This window comes from Papaver somniferum, chromosome 3, assembly GCF_003573695.1.
Source record: "Papaver somniferum cultivar HN1 chromosome 3, ASM357369v1, whole genome shotgun sequence".
In the NCBI taxonomy this organism is placed as follows: domain Eukaryota; kingdom Viridiplantae; phylum Streptophyta; class Magnoliopsida; order Ranunculales; family Papaveraceae; genus Papaver; species Papaver somniferum.
The window spans coordinates 81,568,488-81,592,146 of NC_039360.1; positions in this window are offsets into that span (position 1 = coordinate 81,568,488).

The window sequence follows — 23,659 nt, forward strand, 5'->3', positions numbered from 1 at the left end:
GCAAATGGGTGCGCTTGCACCCACTGAAATTTCAAATTTAGTAAGAATAGGCTTGGTTTTTCTGTAATAATATAATCTTGTGGGTGCAAATATAAATCACATAATTGAAGTCTTACCATTTCTAAGAGGTCAAAGTTAAACTGATAATTTTTATTATTAGCTTAGTTTTCTTTATCTTCCCGAGTCACCGGCATTATCTCTTTCGAGACTACAACAAAAGATAAAATAAAACCTTCTCTTCTCTGTAACTGTGTATCTCTTCCGCAAGTGATTATTAGCTAATGATACTGATCACAAATCAGTTAAAGGTGACGCTTAAGGTGCATTCATCACCATGATTTCTTTTTTATTCTAATTTTAATTCAGAAATATATGCGATCGATTAGTTCGATTTGGGTATTTTCAAGCTAGGGTTTTTATTTTTTTCTTAATCAAAAGCAAAATTCGTCTTCTCTATAACTATAATCACAGTTCACATAACTAGAGTGAGATTCGTTAAAATAATCATTAATCCATAAGTAATCAGACCCTTTTTATTTGAATTTTTAGGGTTTTCTCAATATTTGTTTTTAATTCATATTGTTTTTAATTGAAGCATCAATGTTTTGTTTTGTTTGCTTTTGTAAATTTTGTTTATTTACAATGTTCTAATTGAAGCATCAATGTAGGTTTATGAAACCAATTCCGTGATCTATGAAAACTCAATTGTCGATGGAGAGGTATTACAAAAGGAAGGCGACAGTTGATTTATCATCGCCTTCAAAACGAGGTGGTGGCAGTACAAATGAACTTTGTGAACTTGCTTCTTCTTTACAAACTGAAGTGCAAGAAAGTGATGTGGGAATATCAGTGCAGCAACCATCCCTTCCTAAGTCCAATGGTAAAAATTCAATTATGTTAACTGATGTTGAATTGGCAAACCTCCCTTCAGATCCAGGGCTTCGAAAACCAATTATGGATTATCATCCAATTAAACGACGATTTTGATTCAGTTAAAAAAAAATTGTGAATATTAGAAATTGTTTTCGACCCCACAACCTTCAAGTCCTGGCTCCATCCCTGACCACGCCTATTGTACAAGGTGCAGGAGGATCCCAGGGTTCCGGAGCATCTAAAAGAAAAGGAGAAAATGCTAAAGATAAAAGTACAGTCGAAGCAAGCGAGCGAGAAGTGTCTAAGATGCAGGAGGAATTAGACGCATCTATCAAGAGGCAGCAGGAACTGCGCGGAATCTTAAAGCGAGGGAGGGAGCAAGCAACACCAAGAGTAGTCAACGCTAGGAACGCAATCTCGGGCATGACAGAGGATGCGATCGCAAAATATCTAGAGGTTAATTATCGAGTGACAAAGAATGATGTCTATGATTCGCTGGAATCACCATACTCAGAGGAAGTTGTTGACTATTTATACCCGGAAGATTATACATCCCCAAAGTTCAAAAAATATGGAGGAAAGGGAAACACGAGAGAGCATATGAGTCACTTTATGTAATCTATGAATGCTTACGCTTAGGACGAGAGTTTGTGCATGCGGGAATTCCCGAAATCTCTGACCGATAACGCCTTTTCTTGGTATGATAATCTTAAACCCGAAAGCATCAGTTCATGGCCCGCCATGGTCTAACTCGTCTTCAAAAATTTCTATTCCGCGCAAAGGAGGGTCACAGCGATAGACTTCGGAAGATGTACTCAGCGGGTAGGAGAAGAGGTCGGAAAGTATATCATTCACTTCCGAGATTTTACACTAGAATATCACGAAGACATCCCTGAAGAGCGACTGGTGGAAATATGCATCCGGGGAATGGACACCATCTTCCCATTGAACTTGACGAATTTCAAATTCCATACCTTTGTGGAAGTCGAAGAAGCAGCAACTCGGATATCAGACTGCGCGGATGTTATAAACTCAGGCACAAGTGGACACAATTGGCAATTACATTCTGTTAACGCTGCATCCATTGACCAGGGAAACGACAGAGGAAAGGGTGGAGCCGTTTACCGAGGAGGAGGATCCGACAGGAGAGGGGGAAGAGCTGACGGAGGAAGATCGAACCCGCCGCCACCACTTTGCCGTGTAGTAGGGAGCATATAATAGGACTTCTAAAATAATGGGTGGCCAACAAAGAGAAGACTTTGCCGCCCGTAGTTACAGAACCTACCGCGACAGACAAGATGCACGAACGATACTACCATTACCACACACGAGGGTCCATCATCCGACTGTGGAATTTTTCTCTTTACGCTACATAGTGCAAAGAAAACGAGCAAGAGGAGAGCTAGAGATAGGAGAACATAGCATCCAAAAGGAACCGCTCCCTCAACACCAAGTCATGATGATTTTCCACGAACCTATAGAAGGAGAAACCTGGACACTATGGGAGGAAGACGCAGAAGAATAGGAGGCGTGTGAAGCATCTGAAACAACCATTTTTTCAGACACAAATGGAGTCGCCAACAAATTCTCCCAAAACGTTTTGTCCCAACAATTCTTCGACTCTTTTGGTTTCAGTGAAGACCAAATCCGCGAGGCATCCAAAGACATCACAACAATCGCATCTGGGAAGGTATACAACCCGATGCCTAAGGAATCTATCACTTTCACTGATGAAGATATATGCTATCCAGGGGAACACCTCAGACCCTTATACCTCACAGCTCATATTAACAAGCAGCCCCTCAAGCGATCTTTCATAGACGGTGGGGCGTCCCTCAACATGATTAGCGAAGCAGCATAAAACCGACATTACTATCTGAAGAGAATGAATGGCTCACGTATCAATACTCCTATTAACGATAAATGGCTTAAAACTTATTACGCTTAACTAACATGGTGTACGCCGGATAGCTAAGAAATAATAAAACAATTATCTTATGTCATACTTTGAGTCAATATTAAACCCTCACGTACGACCCGATAGGGCGTACCAATATTCCAAGAAAGGGCTAGGCTCCGTGCATGGCTTAGATGAAGTGCACCAATAGCCCAATAAAGGGCTAGGCTCCGTGCATGGCATAAATGAAGTGGTCCAATAGTCCAAGAAAGGGCTAGGCTCTGTGCATGGCTTCAACGAAGTGCACCAATAATCCAAGAAAGGATTAGGCTCTGTGCATGGCTTAGATGAAGTGCACCAATAGTAAAAGAAAGGACTAGGCTCTGTGCATGGCTTAAATGAAGTGAACCAATAGCCCAAGAAAAGTCTAGGCTCCGTGTGTGGCTTAGATGAAGTGCACCAATAGTCCAAGAAAGGTCTATGCTCCGTGCATGGCTTCAATGAAGTGCACCAATAGTCCAAGAAAGGTCTAAGCTCCATGCATGGCTTAAATGAAGTTCACCAGTAGCCCAAGAAAGAGCTATGCTCCGTGCATGGCTTAGATGAAGTTCACTAATTGTCCCAAAAAGGACTAAGCTCGGTGCGTGGCTCAATCAAGCGCACCAATAGTCCCAGAAAGGTCTAGGATCCATGCATGGCTTATTGAAGGGCATCAACAATCCCCGAAAGGGCTAGAACCTCACTACAATCTGAAATGGTACGCTGACGACCCCAAAAGAAACAAAATGCAATATAAGGAACAATGACATACACAAATAATTCTGGAAAAAGATAATCCCCTGCGCGGGTATACAATATGCCACAAGTCAACCGAGCATGGCGCATAGAATTCAATAATTCCGTACAAGATATCACAAGCGTAATACAAATATTGGTAGAACATTTCATAAAAGGAACATTTTTAAAATGAAAATATGCATGCACGTTAAACAAAATGAGAAACATAAATACATACCCGACAAGATACACAATAATGCTAGGAAAAACCCACTAAGACAAAAGAGCTGAGGATATGATTGAGATTGAACGCCTCAACCTCCCGCGCGCAACAACTAAGTCGCTTTCCATACGCTTCATGTGGAGACGAGCATCAGCAAACGCTTTAGAAGCCTCATCCGAAGCCATTATATTTTCTATTAAAGGATTGACCCCTCTAATACTCAGTCGATCTATGTAAAGATCCATCGCGAGTAAGTACTGTGCTTGACTAACCTCAAAATGCTCTTCATGATCCCGAACAAGTCGGACATTACCGGTGACAGTAGCTTGCAACAATTCAATCTTTTGCCTAATAAGAAACAAACATAAAGAACTTACTGATGCTTCCATTAATACTAATCCCTTTTATCAGAAGATACTTAGATTATATAAACCAAAAAAAAAGAAACACGGTAATATATTGAGCGTCAAAAGAACTTCAGCAAGAGCCATCTCCATAGATCTACAACTGTGATCCGCCTCAACACATTGAAAATGAGTAACCATACGTTGCTCACGACAATAACCACGATATTCTAGAAGGGTCAAGTCGGGAAGGCCGCCCTCACTCTGAATCTTCAACACCAAATGATCCGCAGCATATAGTCATTCATGCCAGTTTGAATTCTCGATCTCGAACGTATCTCGAGCAAGACACATCACTCGGAAAAGACGATTTAGATATTCCATTTCAAGAACTAACCTCACACGATTAGCCATAAAACAAAGAAGAAGGGAGAGAAGGCAGAAGAGTGAAGAAATATTTATTGTGGTTAACAAAATAACCTTTGATATATATATAATCAAGATAACACAACACCCAAGACAATTGTTTTACGTTTAAAAAAAATAGTAGTGGTATATCTAAAAACGCTGATCTATAAGCGAGCGGCAGTTCGTCCAAATCCTGCATCATCAATTGTGCCTCACCATACTGAGTAGTAGAAACAACATGTGCACTACGCAATACCTCTCCTAACACTTGACGGATCTCATGCATAACCTCACTAGAAGCACGAGACTTCCGAGCCATATCCAGCGTCTCTTTATGCTCTTCCTATGCTTTACGAGCCTTATCTAGGGAAATCAATCGATGAGTTTGCAGCATCCCGACTTCATCCTTTAAAATCAATAAACGCGCCAGCTCCGCTTTCATGTTGGAAAGACGAATAATAGCAGAAACAACACACAAAGTCAAAACACACCCGCGAAGATTCGGTCCTGCTTGTTGAGTAATAAAGGCACGGAGATCAGCTATCGCTTGCGCAATATCGGTTGTCATGATTAGCGCTGCCTGAAAATACCGCTCCGCTTTGTTCCGAGCGAGTATAGTATCGTCTAACGCGCGTCGTATAGCTGAAAGCAAGGGTCCGGACACTTGGGACCTTTGAACCATGGAGTATGTGTCGTGCTGATTGTCACATCGCGCGCGAGTGGCCACCCTACTCGCCATTCTAACCTCTCTAAGCATTTCCACCTCGGCCTTTACTAACAACAAGCGAGCCAACTCACGATCCTTCTCATAAGGGACAACCAATATTGGCACATGGGCCAAAACAAAGGTATAACCATGAAGACAGTGAGCCATCCACTGTAGAACATAAAAATACACACACTGCTGCAAAATATAATCAACAAATTAGAAAACAAGATGAGATAAGCTACTAGGGCAGTTTCATTCATCCCTATTTATAGAAACATATAGTAGTACCGTATTAATTATCACCAACCATAATAATAAATGCAAATAAAACGTTTGGAGAAAGAAAACAAACCAACCAAGTCTTTAGTTTGACCAAAATAAAACAAAAGAAAGCATTGTTCAAAATCATTATCAGAAAATATCTAGAGCAACTAGCTCGGCCCTCTTCCTGGTCAGGCGCCCATTGATCTCCTCAGCAACATCCCGAGCAATCTTCAAATCCTTGGTAGCTCGACCCACATCCGCCATCAACTGGTCATACGCTTCCTTCCTAGTATTGGCAACACCAAGCAAACGTTGGTGTTCTCGCTCCAGTTCCTCGATATCACGAGGAAGTGTGGTCCGCGCACTGTGACTCGCCTTTTCCAGGTCCAACAAATTCATAATACAATGAATTGGGAATCGGAGAGCCATATAGGTTTGAATTATGGCATCCCATTTCCTTAGCATAGCCGGATCGATAGGAGTTTCATCTGCCAAGGAGAGACCCTCCGCTATGACAAACAAATCTTCATTATCCATGATCAGAGAGTTGATAGGCATTTCTTCATGAACACACGTATGGCCGAACTTCTCTACTATGCGACGGTAGTTAGCCGCTTTAAAAAAAAGAACCCAAAATCCGTGTACCAACTCATGATTACTATCCACGCCATCTTTCGCAGCGGAAATGATACGATGATACAAGAACTGAGGATCCTCCGGGATGGCCATTAGCTCGGCATCCGCATCCACGCTATGAGAAATCTTCACAGCAGGCTTGGAAGGTTTTTTTCCGCTTACCATTAGCGCTCTCTGATCCGCTACCTTTAACTTGCTGGATTGAGCCGTCTCCTTTAGCCTGAGCGCCGTCTTGTTTTCTCATATCCTAAAAACAAATAAAACTGACATTAAATATACATATATATATATATATATATACTCCAACACAGAAAGGGAAATAGGATCTAAAGGGCATAGTATATACCGGATCGGAATGAAGAGAAGGATTGGTAGGAGAATGGACCGATCGACGAGAGGAAGAAGATGAGCTCGAAACAGTTGGCTCAGAATGATCTGAGGAAAGAAGGAAGCAAAAGGAAAATAAGATAAAATAATCTTGTCAAAAGAGGATACGGGAAAAGAAGATGTATATATAGATTATCAAACGAATTTAATAATATTTTGACCGGCACATGTCGTGTTTAAACCTAACAAATAGGGATATAGTACACTCACGGGATTTAGAAGGGGAAGAACTTTGGCTCTTGATACTTCCTTTAAGACCGCTGTCTTCCGGAGAATAATCATGCACGGAATGATCCGACTCAGATTGGTCCTCCACTCCTAACATATCTGAAGGAGTATGAAGACTATGGTCAGGGTCTTGAACAGTTTTTATAATCAAAGGGCGCGTAGATTGAATAACCATACAAGGAGAAACTACTTCAGGACCAGTCTGACTGACTGATCGACCAAGTTGACATTCCACGTGCTCAATAAAGGTGCTCGCGGAGGATGACCCCATTTTTGGAGCCTGCGGGGAAAATGAAGGGGAAACATTAGCAGTACGAATGAAAGTGTAGATGGTGGATTTTCGAAAAAGGCTAAGTTTGTAAACTTATAATTATACGAATATATGATGCAGCAATCAGACGTGAGTATCGAGACACGGGTCTCTCATCGAATTCTCAACGGAGAGTACCTTCTCTCAGAGTACATGTGGATATGTAGTCTCACGACTGGAAAACGGCATATCTCATGAATATTGAATACTTTCAGTGATTATTTCTATATAGCATCACGTGATGGACGGCTCCTAGACAGCTTGCTCTGCTAGTATAGAGTGATAACGTCTTCAGGAACAAACAACGAGTTTACCCTGACTATATAAAAGATATGACTTACCGACAGGCTCATATCGGGATAATTAATGCTCCTAGACAGCTTGCTCTGCTAGTATAGAGCCACAAAGTTAATTATTCCTAATTACAATTGCTCTTATTCCATGGTCGAATCCACGACTGGTCCCATGGAATGACAATAACAATTGTTCTGATTCTATGATCGAATCCACGGCTTGATCTCATAGAATAGCAATAACTATATTATCTCATTACTCCAATTTCAGGATCGAATCCACAACTAGTCTCATAAATGGTAATAGATAAATCTTAATTACTCCTATTCTATGGTCGAATCTACGATCCCATGGAATGGTAATGCTCACTTTATTATTCTGAATTCGTAGTCGAATCCTCAGCTGATCCTATGAATTAATAATAAACATCTTATTACTCAGTTTTGTGAATTATTCTCCACTGAATTCCACAATTAGTAATAAATAATCAACAACTGGGCGTCTGAGCTACCTCTAAGTAAGCCCCGATGCAAATGGTGAAGGTGTATTCAACGACGATACACTAACAGTCATCGCACGAACGAGTATTTCAAAAATACAACGAAACGATGAACCTAAGCAAAATAGAGAAGAAAATAATAAACAATTAAAAATATTGACCAGGATGCTGGGAGCACGGACACACGACCGACCGACCTTGTCGTGGTCAATCCCACGTCAGTTTTATATTTTAATGCATTTTTATTATTTTCCATGATTTGATGAAAATTCTCTCATTTTATCAAATCTCCTTCGTCTCGAGGTAACTCCTCGGTTTCATGGTACTTCCACAAATCCATAAAAAATAACATAAAATTAAGGAAAGGAGTGTGGGGCGTGACCATTGGCCAACCGGCCCCACACCCCAAGGTTTCTTATTATTTTATTATTATTATTATTATTTCTCTAATTTCATGAAAAAACTCCTTGATTTCATGGTATTTTGCACAAATCATCAAATAATAATAAAATAAAATAAATTATGAAAATTTGTGGGACCGGGCCTTGGCCGGCCGGCCATGCCCTAGACGGTCCCACACGCCCCTTTGTTTTATTATTTTATGATTATTAGTTTTCCTTGAATTCATCAAATTCCTTGATTTCATGGTATTTTTCTCAAGTTAGGAAAAATTCCCTCAAATCATCAAAATACTTAAAAATATTTAAAAAAAATTAGGAAACTCGTGGGACCGGGCCCTAGCCGGCCGGCCATGCCTTCCACGGTCCCCCACGCCCTTGTTTTTATTATTTTAATATTTTTTGCTTCCTTGAACTCATGAAAACTCCTTCAATTCATGGAAACTCCCTAAATTCATCAAATTTCTCAAAATTCATGAATTTTTCATAAAATCATTAAAATATTATAAAATTAAGGAAAAGGCACCACGAGACCGTGGTCACGACCGGCCGACCATGCCTTGACCACGGCGGTCCCACGCCTCCTCATCCCTTATTTTATAATTATTTTTCATCATCTCATGGTGTTTTCCTCAGTTTCGTCGAAACCCTAATTTTGGCATATTTTCTCGAATGGATGCTCAATTGCACGCCAGAAAATGCCAAAATTCTCAGGACTGAGACGCGGACGCCTTGGGGACACGAGCACGCTATCTTGACCGACCAAGATTGGCTCTTTGGCTCACGGAAGCCGGTCCCATCAATTTTCACAATTTTGACCTAATTTGCACAATTGCTCGTATTAGGTCCAAAACTCTTCCAAACACTTTGGAATTTCATGAAGTGATCGTCAGGTGGTCACGTGACAACCCAGGGCCGGTTTCATGACTTCATGGTCGGTCCGTCGCCTCGTCATAATTAATTAGGTTTTCTCACCTAAGGCTCAGACGAGCATTTTCGAATAAATGATTAAATCAACATTTGATCATTCTTTCACCAACAAATTGTCAACTCTTCAGGAGTTCTTCGTATTTTCTCACGTGAGTATATGGACACTACATGGTTGATCCACGGTCCCATGTAGTCGCTCCCTCCTTCGTCCCATGGTTGAAATTCTGACGAACCATGAATTGATCATCTATTGATCAAATTAGGGTTTCTGAATCCAAGGATCATCATTTCAGATTCTAACCTTAATAATTTTACGACGACCTCATGGTCATTAATTTTATTAATTATGCTCGGTTCAACGACCAGTATTCTAATTAATATTTTGGTATGGTGCCAATAATCCATCATATGAGCAACACTTGCTCAGATGATAAATATTTTCTCAAACCAAGGAATATTGGTTCAACAATCAATATTCAACGATCCATCGAATGAGCAATATTTGCTCACTTTATCGTAAGAACTATACTTCTGTCTCATGACATGTTCAATTCATGAGTTTCATAACATCATGTTCTACACTCAACAACTACATGGACTCATCGTCCCGTCAAACCATGAAGTCATCAATTGACTAACAAACCACGAGACGTCAATCGTGTCACTTGGGGGATATCACTTAGGGTTTTGGTATGGCGGTCTACGGCACGTGTGTTCAAAGACACGATGAAATGTGAGCAAGTCGTGCAATCAGTTGAAGGAATTCACGAGGTAGTGGGTGGAAAATCGACCAAGTCTCCACACGTTGAGCAACTGGTTTCAAACACGATCTCCACTTCCCCACTCCTTGATTCCATCAACTGTCACACTTCATGGAATCATGGTGTCTACAATTCCAACAATATAAATAAGTCTCTGAATCATGATTGAATCATCATCAATCTCACGTCTCATTGACAACACGAGATCATCAACTCATCAATTGAGCAACTACCCTCAATTGAGAAATTTCAGAGCTTATCGTATTCAGAATTCACACACCCACAATATTTGATCACCATTGATTCCACACATTTCTTAGCTTCCCTTCTACAGATCAACCCATCCTCTCTTGTGACCGAACTTATTCTGGAACGGTCATTGTCTTGATTTAGGCCAGAGTACTATAGATTGATCTCTCGAATCTAAAGCACCCCCTTTGAAGCGGTGCATCTGTGTGAGGTTTAACATTTCGCTCGGTTCGAGAAGTCTCCTCCTTACGGTCGTCTCCTCAATTCCTTCAAAACCAGCAAATCGTTTTTCCCCATCTACAGGAAGGTAATCTCGTAATGGGAAGCACACCAGCGTCTCGCTTCATCTTCTTAGCCAGCCGATCATCCCTCCACTCGTTAAGAGGAAGATTGATATACTATTCTATAAGAATACCCCTGGGCTTGCAACCAATAGGCAGGGAATGCTAGAACAACGTTGTAAACCGGTATAAAGATACTAAGTACAAATTTGTAGGAAAGGGATGAAAGATGAGGAAAGTGAAAATACCTTAACAGGAAGAGATGGGGTCGAAGGAAAAGTTAAAGGCTTTGATGGACGAACACGTTTCCTTTTCTTGGAACCAGAAGTATGTAGAGCACTACCTTTCCCATCCTCTTGATAAGACTCGTCTCCCGGAAGATGATCCCAGCTGATAACAAGTGCTTTAAGAGGACGACCTTTGTTACTAGAAGACAGCTTGTACTTCTTGGAAATCTCAGCATTTAACTTCACACGACCTGAAGCATGCATCTCTCTAAGGTCTTGCTCATACAATTTTGAAGGGGTGTATGGCTCCTTAATGAGAGGGTTTAGCACACTGCGATTAACGCTATCACGATATCTGAGCCACTCGACGGTAACACCGACCGAGCGATTGGGCTGAGGTTGATAGAATTCAAAATAATATTGGCGGTCACACATTCGAAGACCACTCTTGAAAACAAAACGGTCAAAACTCTTCCGGACTTCTCTGTCTTCTTCTGTTGAGGAAGGGAGGGGAACATCATAAGGGACTCTTTAATCAAAGCCTAACTAACGGGCCACGCGAACAATATTGTATGTCTCAGATGAAAACTTCTCGCCGTGGAAGCCAGGAAGGCGCCCAGGTAAAGTAGAAATAATGATGTCAAAGTCATTGGCAGAAGGTGTTTCGGAGGAAGTAATCCTCCGCTGAGATTGAATAATGAAGTTATAATAAAGAGGACCAGTACGACCATCCTGATAGGCGATAGGATTGAATTCAGCACCCTTATCCATGAAATCCTTGAGTTTCTCTTTTGTAAGGAAACCCTTCTTATGGTAAAGAGCCATCCGGGGATTGGATTTGGGTGTTGTCACAAGACGCTTAGAACCATCCTTTTTGGTGACTTCTTTTTGACAAGAGAGGACGAGAGGATTCAGCCAAGGAGGCATGTATTTTGAGAAAGGTTCCCAAACCCACGCCTGGATGAAATTGGTAGCAAGTAAAGTCTCAACCTCATGGGATCCGTCCACGTAAAAACATCACGCACCAATAAATCCAAATGGTGGTATAGACCGCCCAGAAACATAGGGGCAGGCAGAAACGCCACGCCGCGAGACATTAACATAGCCATAGGGACCAACTCGTTCTTAATCGCTCGACAAATAAAACAACATCGACTCTTATTCTTGCCAAGGTAGATTATCCAAACATTAATTATAAATCGTAAGCATGGGACATCAAACATCTAAGCAAGCATGACCCATCTAATAAAATAATAACAAATTTTTTCAAATCATAATTCTATTTTAATTAAGTGCAAAAGTCAAATAGAAAATAAAACAAATTCACCCAAGTATGATGTCCGGCTTCCTCCGTCGACCCAGTGTTGGGGTTTAGCTCCACATGGTGAAAACACTCTCAAAATAATATTTCATTGCTCAAAAAGGTGTTTACAAGGAGAAAAGGTATAAAAACAGGGCTTTTGTAACAGTTATAATTGTTACAGATATAACAATAAACTGTTACTAACGTTGTAGCTTCTACGACTGTCACCGTGTGTCGCAACCACTGTAGATATACGACCCACGGCTAAGTGTCGTTGTCACTGTTGGAAAACGACTGTCTTTGCAAGCCTGTTCTTTGTTCTTCACTGTTTTTCTGCTGCTGCTGCAGATTTCTCTGCAGCAATTCTCTCGACTCTGTAGCCTCCCCAATCACTCGATGCCCTTTTTCACTGCCCAGAAGACTATTTATGCCCGACAACCTCTAAATAATCAACAATAACTCCAAAATCTTCCGCAATCACTCTCTCCATTTTTTCGAGATATTATTACCTTATATTTTTCTTCTCTCCATTCTCACGCCTCTGCTCGTGGTTTTCATACTCCAAACTTGTTTCCAACACGTACCGGATAGATTCAAACATTCTTTCACCTCATGCAACTCCCAAAAACAGCTCAACCATCTCGTGGAGAAATAACAGACAACCCGAGATATTTGTTTCCATTACGCGTCTTCTTTCTTGCTCGAAAATCTTTCCAAACTCTTCTAATCAACTCAGAATATACTCCCACGACAAATATCCTCCAAATCAGCACGTATCTTCTAAGATAACACAAACAAAGTCTCTGTATATCTTCAAACTCTGTTTTGTAAAATCCACGTACACAGCCCATTGTTTCCCATATTAACGCACCCACCAATCCTGTTTAAGTGTAACGGGATATTTCCAAAAAAATCTCAGAGAATCTTCACGACAAAATCTCTCAAATCACTGCCAGAATATCGAGTATCTCTCGAACATTTAACACTTTTCCTGTTTATCAAATCATGAAAAAATCCTTCCTTTTTTACGTGCATGGAACATATACCTCCCTTGTTTAACTCTAACTGTCTCAAATCTATCCAAACACGGCAACAAATCCGAGCAAATCTCTATAGGCATCAATCCAAAATAATACGCATGTGAGAGTTATACTTTCCCGCCAAAATTGTTCTTCCCTGTTTACATCAATCCGTGATTATCCAGCCCAACTTAACTGACTCAGAGCACATTACCATCCATGTTTAGGTTCTAGGAGCAAACCCATTTGATTTCAGCTATTTAGTCTCAACCAAACACCTCTAAAACTGAAACCCTAATTCTGTTGCCATTTTCCCGCCAAATTTCAAAGATTCAAAAGGTTGAAGATGACCTCCCCTTATCCAGTTTCGGTGTCCCTTTAGAAATAGGTGTTGAATAGTAAAGAAGGTCCCCTTAGTAATTGAGGTGCCCCTTATCCAATAGTGAGAGTCCGAATAACATGTGTCCTCTGGGGTGTAAAAACCACTTTTCGAGCAACTTTCTCCATAAGAGATTATTTCCTTGAAAAGACTTAAAACAAGTTTATTAGAGAAAGAATGAGTCCTAGACAATGTATTTATGGGTTAAAATGCGTCCCACTTTCGTGCTTATTAAATAGCATCTCGTGGACTATACTCAAACACATCGTGACACAACCAAAAGAGGAAAAAAGCCGCCAACTCTGCCCTCTCCGTCTCTCCCTCTCGAGGAGGAATACCTTCACGAGGGACCGAGAGTAAAGGGGCCCAATACTTAGTCCAACAAGAAAAAGAGGCGCGACTTGCCCCGGATTTGGGTTTTTGATCATTCTGCACTTCTTTCACATCATCAGGCTCTTCAACGACAGATGATCTTGCCCGACCAGCTTTTATGGCGGACGCCATGAATTTTGAAAAAGACGAAACGTTAGCAGGAGAATCACGAGAGCCGACGCAGTAGCTGTTCCCTTCCCTTTATCCACCGGACCTTCACCTCACTCGGAGCCTCAGCCTTAAGCTCCTCCGGTAACAAGTACGTCATAGAATTTGTTTTAGCTTTGAACAAGTGATCACGAAGTTCCTTGTCGTTGTCATTCAAGGATTTGTTTAAACAACAACTATTGAAGACCGTGTCTCCATGAACTGGTAGACCAGTAAGCGCCACTACATCCTCTAAGATAGGAGTCGCTTCACCCCAAAAGAACATGAATGTGTGCGGATCGATTCCCCAACGCGCACATAAAACGATTTATACTATCAAAGTCTCGCTGAACATACCTGAATCGGGAAGCTTCCAGAGCCATTTCTATACCCAAAGAACGGATAATCCTCACATTTTCAGGGTTCGGACGAATGTAGTATATCCACGGTTCCCATGACGCGTGAGATTCAACAGATGAATGATGATTGATCGAAGGAAAAACATAATCCCCTCGATGAACTGCCAAACGAGGAGTACTTTCGAAGGAAGGTATGAGAGGCGCTTCTGCTTGAGGACTAATAATCCAGCTCGGGGACCCGGATGGAGGAAAAGGATGAAGATTTAGCATACTGGCGATCCAGACATCATCGGAGGGAAAAAGAGTAGTACCATTATCCGCGGATGGTGGCCGTATCTTATCTCCGAGCTGGGGATTACTCCTAAACTCCTCGAGTGTGTATGACCCGGCCGCGGAGGTGAGTCGCTAGACATGATTAGTAAAAGAAGATAAGGAGGGATAAAAGGAAGGCAGTAAAAGATGAGGACTCGAAAGCGAGGTCTCTTTTATTTATAGGAAAGTAAAAGAGAGACTAGTTACCGAACAGACCAGTAACCATGGCACTTCAAGAGTCGTGGTATGGAAACCACCCACAACTCTCCGGTTGTAACCGTCATAAAGGGGCAGTTACTGAGTGGGATAGTAACCAAAACATCCAAAGGGTCACGATCTAAAGAAGGCTCATTTGGGAACCCGTTGCGTCAACATATGAATGTTGACACGGTCTTTGACCAGTCAAACATGTTGATACATGAAAATAATTAACCCATGGATAAGTAGCCCCTTTACTAACCGAGGGTCCCTTCTAGAGAGAAGGAACTAAGGGACTAGGCCTAACCCATTGAGATCGGATAGTTCTAGCCCATCTAAGGCTATATTAAGGGAGATTGGGCCTTGATCTAAGAAAGGCCCTTTAGGGTTTAGTATTAACTTAAGGAAAGAGAAATGGTAGTTTAGTAATATGTTGATCTTATGGGCACTTATCCATAAGAGGATCATTATAAAAGGGAAAGAGGGTACACTTCTTGGAGTCATCATTAATTCCCCATTACTTCCATAACCAGATCTTCTCATTGGGAGTACTTTCTGTGATTAGGGTTAGTTCATCCTATCCACGTTTTACCCTATGAACAATCCACTGTTTAGAGAGATTGTGAGCGTAACAAAGAGATAATTGTAATTGTTTTCTTGTTCATAGTATAGAGAAGATATATTTCTTCGACTCACTTTCTTTGTGTTCAGTTTTCTAGTTCTCGTCTATTATTATTCTGAATTTCGCCTCTATAATAATAGTCAACAAGGTACAGAGATCAATACGTATCAAGTATCTAGCCTTATAAGGACTAGTCGCTAACCAAATTCATCCCACCTTTTTCTTGAGAACTGTCGGTGTTATAGGGAACATTCCGGAAAATTCTGGAATAGTCATACTAGTATCTCAGTCCATTAGGATAGGTTCATTTTGGCAGTGGCCTTCAGACAGATATGGGAAACACCGTTCACCTTAGTCAACATCAAAACCATCTACATTTTTCTCTAAATCCATCTTATGAATCTATCCATGTGATTTGCTGACTCCGGATATGATGTCCATAGTGAGACTATCTGAGTAGAGCTCTGTCACTTATATATGAATTTTAGTATGCTTGAGTGCAAACTTGTGTACAACAATTGGAATTTCGTATCAGGGTACTTCCTCCTGTAGTCAATGAGAGTATGCCAACCAAGAAGATTCTTTAGTGCCTTTCAAGGTTCTGCGTAGATAGATAGGGTCTGGAGTAAAGGTTTTGTGGTACACCTTTTGTAAACCCTCCCGAGACTATAACTCGACCACTTGGGCCACCTAGGGGTTTAAAGGCTTGTTGCACTCGCTAAGTGCAATCGCGATGCCTGCGACAGTGAGTTAGGATTTTATTTTGATTTGCTTGAGGACTAGAAAATAATAAGTTGGGGTATTTGATAGACGCATTTATATGTCTAATTTGTCTCAATTTTATATATCGTTGGTGCTCAAATTTGTACTTATTTTACTATTTTGTGTATATGTAGGTGTTTTTGGGAAATAAAGCTCAACAGACCAAAATGTGGAATTCCGCTCGTAAAAATGGAGGAAATGAAGTGATTTATAATTTAATACGCTAGGCCCAAATGGAAAAAGATGGAGAATTATTTCATTTGTCCAGTTATTTGGATACGGGAGTGTGGAAAGTGTGGAGCCCATTATGTCGACATCATTTACAAGATATTAAAAAGATATATGGAGATATTAATTTTTAATGAAGAAAATAGAAGTGTTAAGTAAGAAATCTATATGGAATAATTGATGGGAATTAAATATATAAAGAATATGGAAATAATATTATTCTTTATGGTTGGAGTTAATAAAGAATAAAGAATTCCCAAATAAGGAAAATTGTAAATGCATGAGAATTATATTATTTGACGCGTGGCACATTATTATTGGAGGATTTTTCATTATCTTGATATGTGGCATATTCTCATTCGGTGATGATGTGGTAGTGGTGAATAGAAAAGGAAAGTGGATTCCTTTGAAAGTTATAAATACGCTGTGGATACAAGAAGAAGGGGAGGTCCGGAGAGTAGAGTTTTTATTTCATTGTTTTAATTTTTGTTTTGTAATAATGGAGTAATTTCTCCCCAAGGGTGGAGGAAGAAACTACTTCTAGCATGTAAGTTTTGATATTTAATTTTCTTTTAATTATTAGTCTCCAATTAGTTTTAATTGTCTAGAAATTTTCTTTTCTTTATATGCTTCATAATAACTTTTTTGGGTAGTTTAGCTACCGATCTTTTATAAGCGAAGGAAAATTAGGCCTTAGATTATCGACTTGAGTCGAATTGATATTTTATTAATGATAAATTTTCCAAGGCATGAGATTGGGTTCAAAATTGCCTTGTGTAGTTTTGAAAGTAAATTAGAGAAATTAATTGTTACAACTGTTAGAACTAGTGGAATCCGAAACCGTAGCCTCTCTCTCTTTGGTCAACAAAATTAGTTTTTCCTTAAAGATATTTTCTTTATTAATCTTAAAACCAATCTTCATAAAAGTCCGAGCAACGAACTTCTACTTACCACCTGTAAAACTATATCATGGAGAGGATCGAAGTTAGAAGTGGGGATATTTCAGTTATCTACGGGTAGCGAAATTTTTTGGTTTCGAAGGATTTGATTTTTTCAAGTATTCAAGTACGAAGGATTTGAGGTTATCAAACATTCGAAGATGCATAGATTGATGTTATCAAGCATTCGGGTTGAAGGATTTGATGTTATCAATTTTGGATATGAAGCATGTTAAAGTGTTTGGGTTTTGAATGGGATTATTTAAGACTGTCCACATTCGTTTTGGTAGTGCTCTACATCGAAGGATTTGAAGTTGTACTTTTTGAAGCGTACAACCCTATGCATTCCGCATAGTTTCTGTAAGCATTCGTATAACTGTAATTTGGTTAGTTGATTGTGCTTTTTTATTTCGTTTCGTATGATGATCTTGTGGACTGTTTTGGGAAGACCAAGTTGGTTTTTCTTTTGGGTGTATTTGCTTTGCAAATCACGTTTTGAGAAAGCAAGGGCGTCGTGTTAAATATACAAGCTTCTGGTTTGTATGTTGGTAGAAGTAAATATGATAATATTAGTGTGTCAAATTCTTATGATTATTTTGGTACGAAGGTATAAGTTGTCATCAGTTGGATCATGTTGTTAATCGTTTGACCTAAGAAGTCAAAGGTTGTTAAGGGGGAAGTTAGACTCAAAGATAGATTCAATTGTAGAAGGCAATGAAGGTTTGGTGATATCTTTCTTAAAGATTTCGTTGGTGGAAATTGTTTCCCATTAAGGACTCGACATGTTCCAGTTTCAAAGAGTTTAATTTTGTTTGGAGGTGATCGTTTGATGAGATGTGATATTTTCAATGGGTTTCGTACGCGGAGATATCTCAGTGTTGGTGGAGCTATGATTTATTATTCTTCAATGAGAAATAATTTTGTCAATTCAGGTTTTGGCATATGCATCTTAAGCATATGATCGAGAAAGGGTTAGTTGGTTGTGTTGAGTTTGAGGACTCACTTGGTAATGTAAGTTTATATTCCTGTGAACGTTGTATCTTCGTAAAGGGCGTGTACCTTCGAGAGTGACGTGGTGGAAGGTTCGAAGGTAAATGTACTTCGTACATTTGATACCTTCGATGACGTCCATTACGATGTCTGGGGAATCTCTCTTTCTGTTTCTGATGAGAAGTTGTGTAGGTTCTGACCTTTGTTTCGATGGTATTTTCCTGGAGGCAGTGTATAAGGGGTCATCGAAGTGGTTAAAAGTGCAAGACCGTTTTAGGAAACAGGTTTACATCTTTGGTATTATGGATACGTTCCAATTTTGAGGTGAATATCCATTCGTGGTGAAAAAAGTATTGTATGGGAACTTTATAAATTTGAGGAACAATTCTACTGTTTGCAATGGATAACGATATTGTCACATACTACATGGAGAAAAGCAAAGTGCATGTTGTTCAAGTTTTTTGCACAGTTTTTCCGGGCCGGATTTTCAGGGTGCTATCTCGTGAACATTTTATTATCTATAGCTATTTGGTGAGGTACCTCTGGATGATGATGAAGTTTTGATTGCCAATTATTTCTTGCAAGAGGAAATAGTATTTGGTGTTAAAGTTGAAGAAGGTGTTCTTTCTTCGGTGTTCCAGAAGTTGTGCTTGTAATTCTTGATCAATTTGTAACTCTTGGCAGAGAGTTATGTTATAGCAATGATGATGATTTTAGAGGTCAAGGTTTAGGTAGCGCAGTGTGTTCCCTTTCTCATTTACTACAATATTGAGATTGCGGTTTCAATAATTATAGAGGCGATAGAAGATGAGGTCATAGATTTCTCTTGAGAAGTATATTCCTCAATAATTTATTTTTATCATCTTTTGGTTCTAATCTTAGTGTGAGAAGTTAGCACTATTGTCTTTGATAATTACTTAAGAACTTATTATGGTTGCTTAAGAGTAAGAAGACAATGAGTGAGCACAAACGCGTTTTGGATATTTTCTTGGGAGATGGTGGAGTTTCCTAAGGTTAAGAAAATAACTGGGTGTTTGGGTCTTTATGTTTATGAAGGATGATTTTTCCAGATTTCATTTGAAGTGTTGATACACGTTTTGGGGTAAGGTTGACTAAAGGATATGCAGAAGACAGAGCGTGATTGTTATGATTTTTTTTTCCTCCGTGGTTAATTGCATTTCTATCTGAGTCCTGTTAGTTTTGGTGTGGCAGTTTGACTTAGTCGACGAAGTCAAAACTGCATTCTTGCCTATAAATTTGGTGGAGGACATTAGGTTGTCACATCCCATTTGGTTTGTGGTTGCTGGTTTAGTTTGGAAGTTTGGGATCTCATCTTTTAGAGCCTATGGTTTGTTTGTTCACTAAGTTGGTGATTTTTTGAAACTTGACATGTTTTGTTTCTTCTTATCTCGTTACTCATTTTGGGGATATGCTAATGGCAAAGAGCATGTTCAGTTTTATTGCTTGAATAAGCAATTGAGTTCGGAGTTTTGAGAAAGAGGAGTTTGGTTCTGTTTAGAAGACACTTAGGTAAAAATTTGGACGAGATTTATTGACTTCGACAGTTTGGTGGTTAAGTTGTTACTTAGTCCATTGTGCTCGTCATTGATATCTTTTTGCGTGCTGAGGCGATTGTCATGGTTTGAAGATCGGCTTGGATTAGTGAAATCTTTACCAAGGTGGAGATTTGTTAAAACATCGACAAGGTGGAGATTGTTGAGAATTGTCGGTGTTTTAGCGAAGGTTCCGGAAAATTCCGGAATCCACTAGAGATTGTTATTTTAGGGGAACAAAAGGTTTCCTAGTTTGAGATAATTTCTATATGGAGATGGGTTACCTAAATAACATTAGGTTTCCTAGTTGGTTAGGGTTTACTTTTCCAAGTAGACTAATACTTGGGATCAAGTATATGAATACTATATAAGGAGGTTTGTATGGTGATCTTAGATATGGAATACAATGGAATTCAAGAGTTTCCTAGAGAGTTAGATAATACACAATGTAGTTATCTAAAGTATTTAGGGATTCCATCCCACCTCTAGGGGTGGAATTTTAAGGGAAGAGAGAGACCATTCTCAGGTGTTTAGAGGCACATCGTTGGTGTTGAAAGAGGACATCATTATGGTTTTGGAGAGATGTGGAAGACATCGTTTAGTGAAGAGAATATCATCTTGTTCGTTTATGGTGGAAGATCATCGTAGGTAGAGATCGTTTATAAGAAAATCATTTCGTTATGTGAGATATGTATTATCTAGTTTAGTTAGACATTATTAGGTAATTTATGGAGCGTTGTGTTCGTAGAGAATTATTTTGGTGTTTGTGAACAGCACCTTGCTGGTCATAGTTTGTTGATTGATTCATCAATCCTTAAGTGTGTAATTCTCTGTTTGGTGGTTCCATAATAATTATGAATAAGTCGTAACTGTTTGGTGGATGTAGGCATATTTTCCAAGAACGTTAAGTCTTATGTGCTTTTCTTGTTGCCTCTTATGTGTGTTTGCATCGTTTATCTTTCATTCTACGTCGATCCAAGTATTTAGTGTCTTGTGGGTTAATTTATTTAGATTTCCCTAACAAGTGGTGCGGTTAAGTGCTATCTTCCACAACACTTTTATGATACTTGGGTTAAGATTATGTACCTGAACTAGTTACCAGTCAGATTTCATTTCATCTTTGAGTTTGGATATGTGCATGACCTACTTGTCATCCAAGCTCATTTTATCCTGAAGATACAATGTGTATTGCCTCCTTTTAATTTTTTTCTTTGAAGATTGTAGGATCAGAATCTCGCAACAATAATTTCTCAGCGAAATTATCAAAGACACAGCACAATAGCGTCGCAGAACAATTTCAGGAAGAATATGACAAGTGAGGTCAGATAGGATCATGAGAAAGGTGTAATAGTCCTCCGAAAATTAGAGAGCTTGCGAAATTAACATTTGTAAGGTTGCGAGAATGTCGCAAACCATATCTGAAAATAAAGGACAGATTAGCCGTCATCCACTATGTATTTCCCTATAAATAGTCGTTCAAGTTGTAAAAAGAAGGAGAGATCTTTTTTGAGTAAGAAAAAAGTAAATAGGAGAGAGAAAGTTTAGAGCAGAGATCATTCTTGACTTCTTTATCTTTCTTGTAAGAACATTCAAAAACTAATCAATAAAATTAAGAATATAAACCTAAAATGAGTTGATCAACAATGAAATCATATGAGGGGTGTAGTGTAGGATTTCCTGCAACTACAAAGATCTTGACATACTGGGTTTACTAATATTTAATAAACTTAGGATTCAATTTAGAAGCCTAATTATATGTCTTGTCTTGATTAGGCTAGAATTTACTTGGCCGAAGAACCATTGGGCCTTCCATCTTATGTAGAAAACTACATGGTACGAGCATCACTGGTCTTAATCATCAACCTGTTTAATGGTTAAGCAAATATAAAGTAACCCTAGCCGCCTCCATTGGTTGCTGAAATATTGACAAATATGCTCTGGAATGTGTTATTATTTTGAAAAATGTCAGATTCGCTCGCATGCTTAGCAAGACTTTGTGTCAAGTTCTGGACTTGTGGTGTCGTTAAGTTTTGAATGTAGTGTGCTTGCAGTTTTAGCAAGGCTTTTTGCTAGCAACACGACAATGTTATAACACTCGCAGCTAAGGAAAGCTAGCATGTTGCTTGTGTTGAGTATGAGGACTTGAACCAACTATGAGTGTTGGGTTTGAGGATGAGACGGGACTTTGTGTTTGATATGTTACAAGGAGATATTTTGTACTTGGTATGAGATCACGTCTTATGTGCTCTCATGTAAGGTGAGGATCTAGGTGCATGCATGATGCAAGATTAAGTCGTAAGGGATCATAGCAATCTTCTTCTGAAATATCTACTAGTATGACTTTTAATCTCGTGGTAGGTTCGTCTTTCCCGATAACGGCGCCAAGAGATGCAGCACCAAAAATGTTACTACAATACTCCTTGAGATGTGAGCTTGATTGATGATCAAACTTCAATACTACAACTACTTGATGACGTTATCTTTTTAATCACTTTAGTTATCCAATTGTTGCAGCGGAATCAAGGTGGAAGTTACTTACAAGGACACTCTGATGTATTATGACATATATTTATAAGATTCACAAGCAATGCCATATCACTTTAAAAGCAATAAGTCTACAAAGATTATGATTGTATGGACATACCTACTAAGATTGAATACAAACTTCATGCATAAATCCTATTATAAAGATAAACAATATAATGCGAAAAAGGAAAAACACAAGATACCAGAAGTTTTGTTAACGAGGAAACTACAACTTCAGAAAAAACCTGGGACCTCGTCCAGATTTGAACACCAAACTGTATTAAGCTAAAAACACTAGCCTACTATCAGACCTCGGACTGGAATTAGTTGAGACCGATCGACCCTCCAAGCGATTCAGTTACATTCGCGCAATGTGTCTTGAACCTCGCAAGGTTCTACGCAATTGGTTCCCTCAGTTGACGCCATTTACAGCCTAAAAGTTGCTTCAACCTCAGTGAAGACTTTTGATGCCAATATTTCTCTAACAGATAAGCCGATTTGATTTCCCTTTAGATCAAAGATCAAGGCTTATAAATCTGTTTGCAATAGACAATCTAGCAAACCTCACAATCTGGAACACTTACACTCACTTAAATGAGAAGCCTGAATCTTTTACCACCTCTCAAGAAAAATCTTCAACATATCAATTAGTAATAATTTTCATATATTTATCTTGAGGAATCACAAAGTATGTGACGAAAAAAACTTTGCGATTTCCATTTATCTTGCCTGAAAGAGATTATGAGAACCTCCATAAAAATAAATCTAGATCGGGATATACGAATTGTATAGGTAAAGATAGTAATACCTGGATTCACGAATCCCCAAAGCGAAGTCTTTCAGTCGTAAACCTAATTATGTTTCTCAGAGGAAACCTAGGTTCACATAGGACGACTCTAACAATCAACTAGGACACAAAGTGTCAGGGATTGAATTTCCCAGTTAAAGGAGCATCCCTATTTATAGTTCTTCAAGACTGACGGTGCTTAAAATTCAATCTAAGATAACTTGAGAATCAAGTAAATACTTTATCTGTTTAGATGAAACTCTAATAAGGGTTTCAACTAAACATTTGAGAAACTATTCTTCAAAATACAATATAAGAATATACATTATGGTTCGGTTACATATTTGTGTGTAATGACAGTTCTGTTTTTACAAATATGTATTTCGAACTATAAGTAAATTTATATCCATTCAAACACTTAAGAGTTTAATCATGACGCACACACACATACCGTTTTAGTGATCAGTGA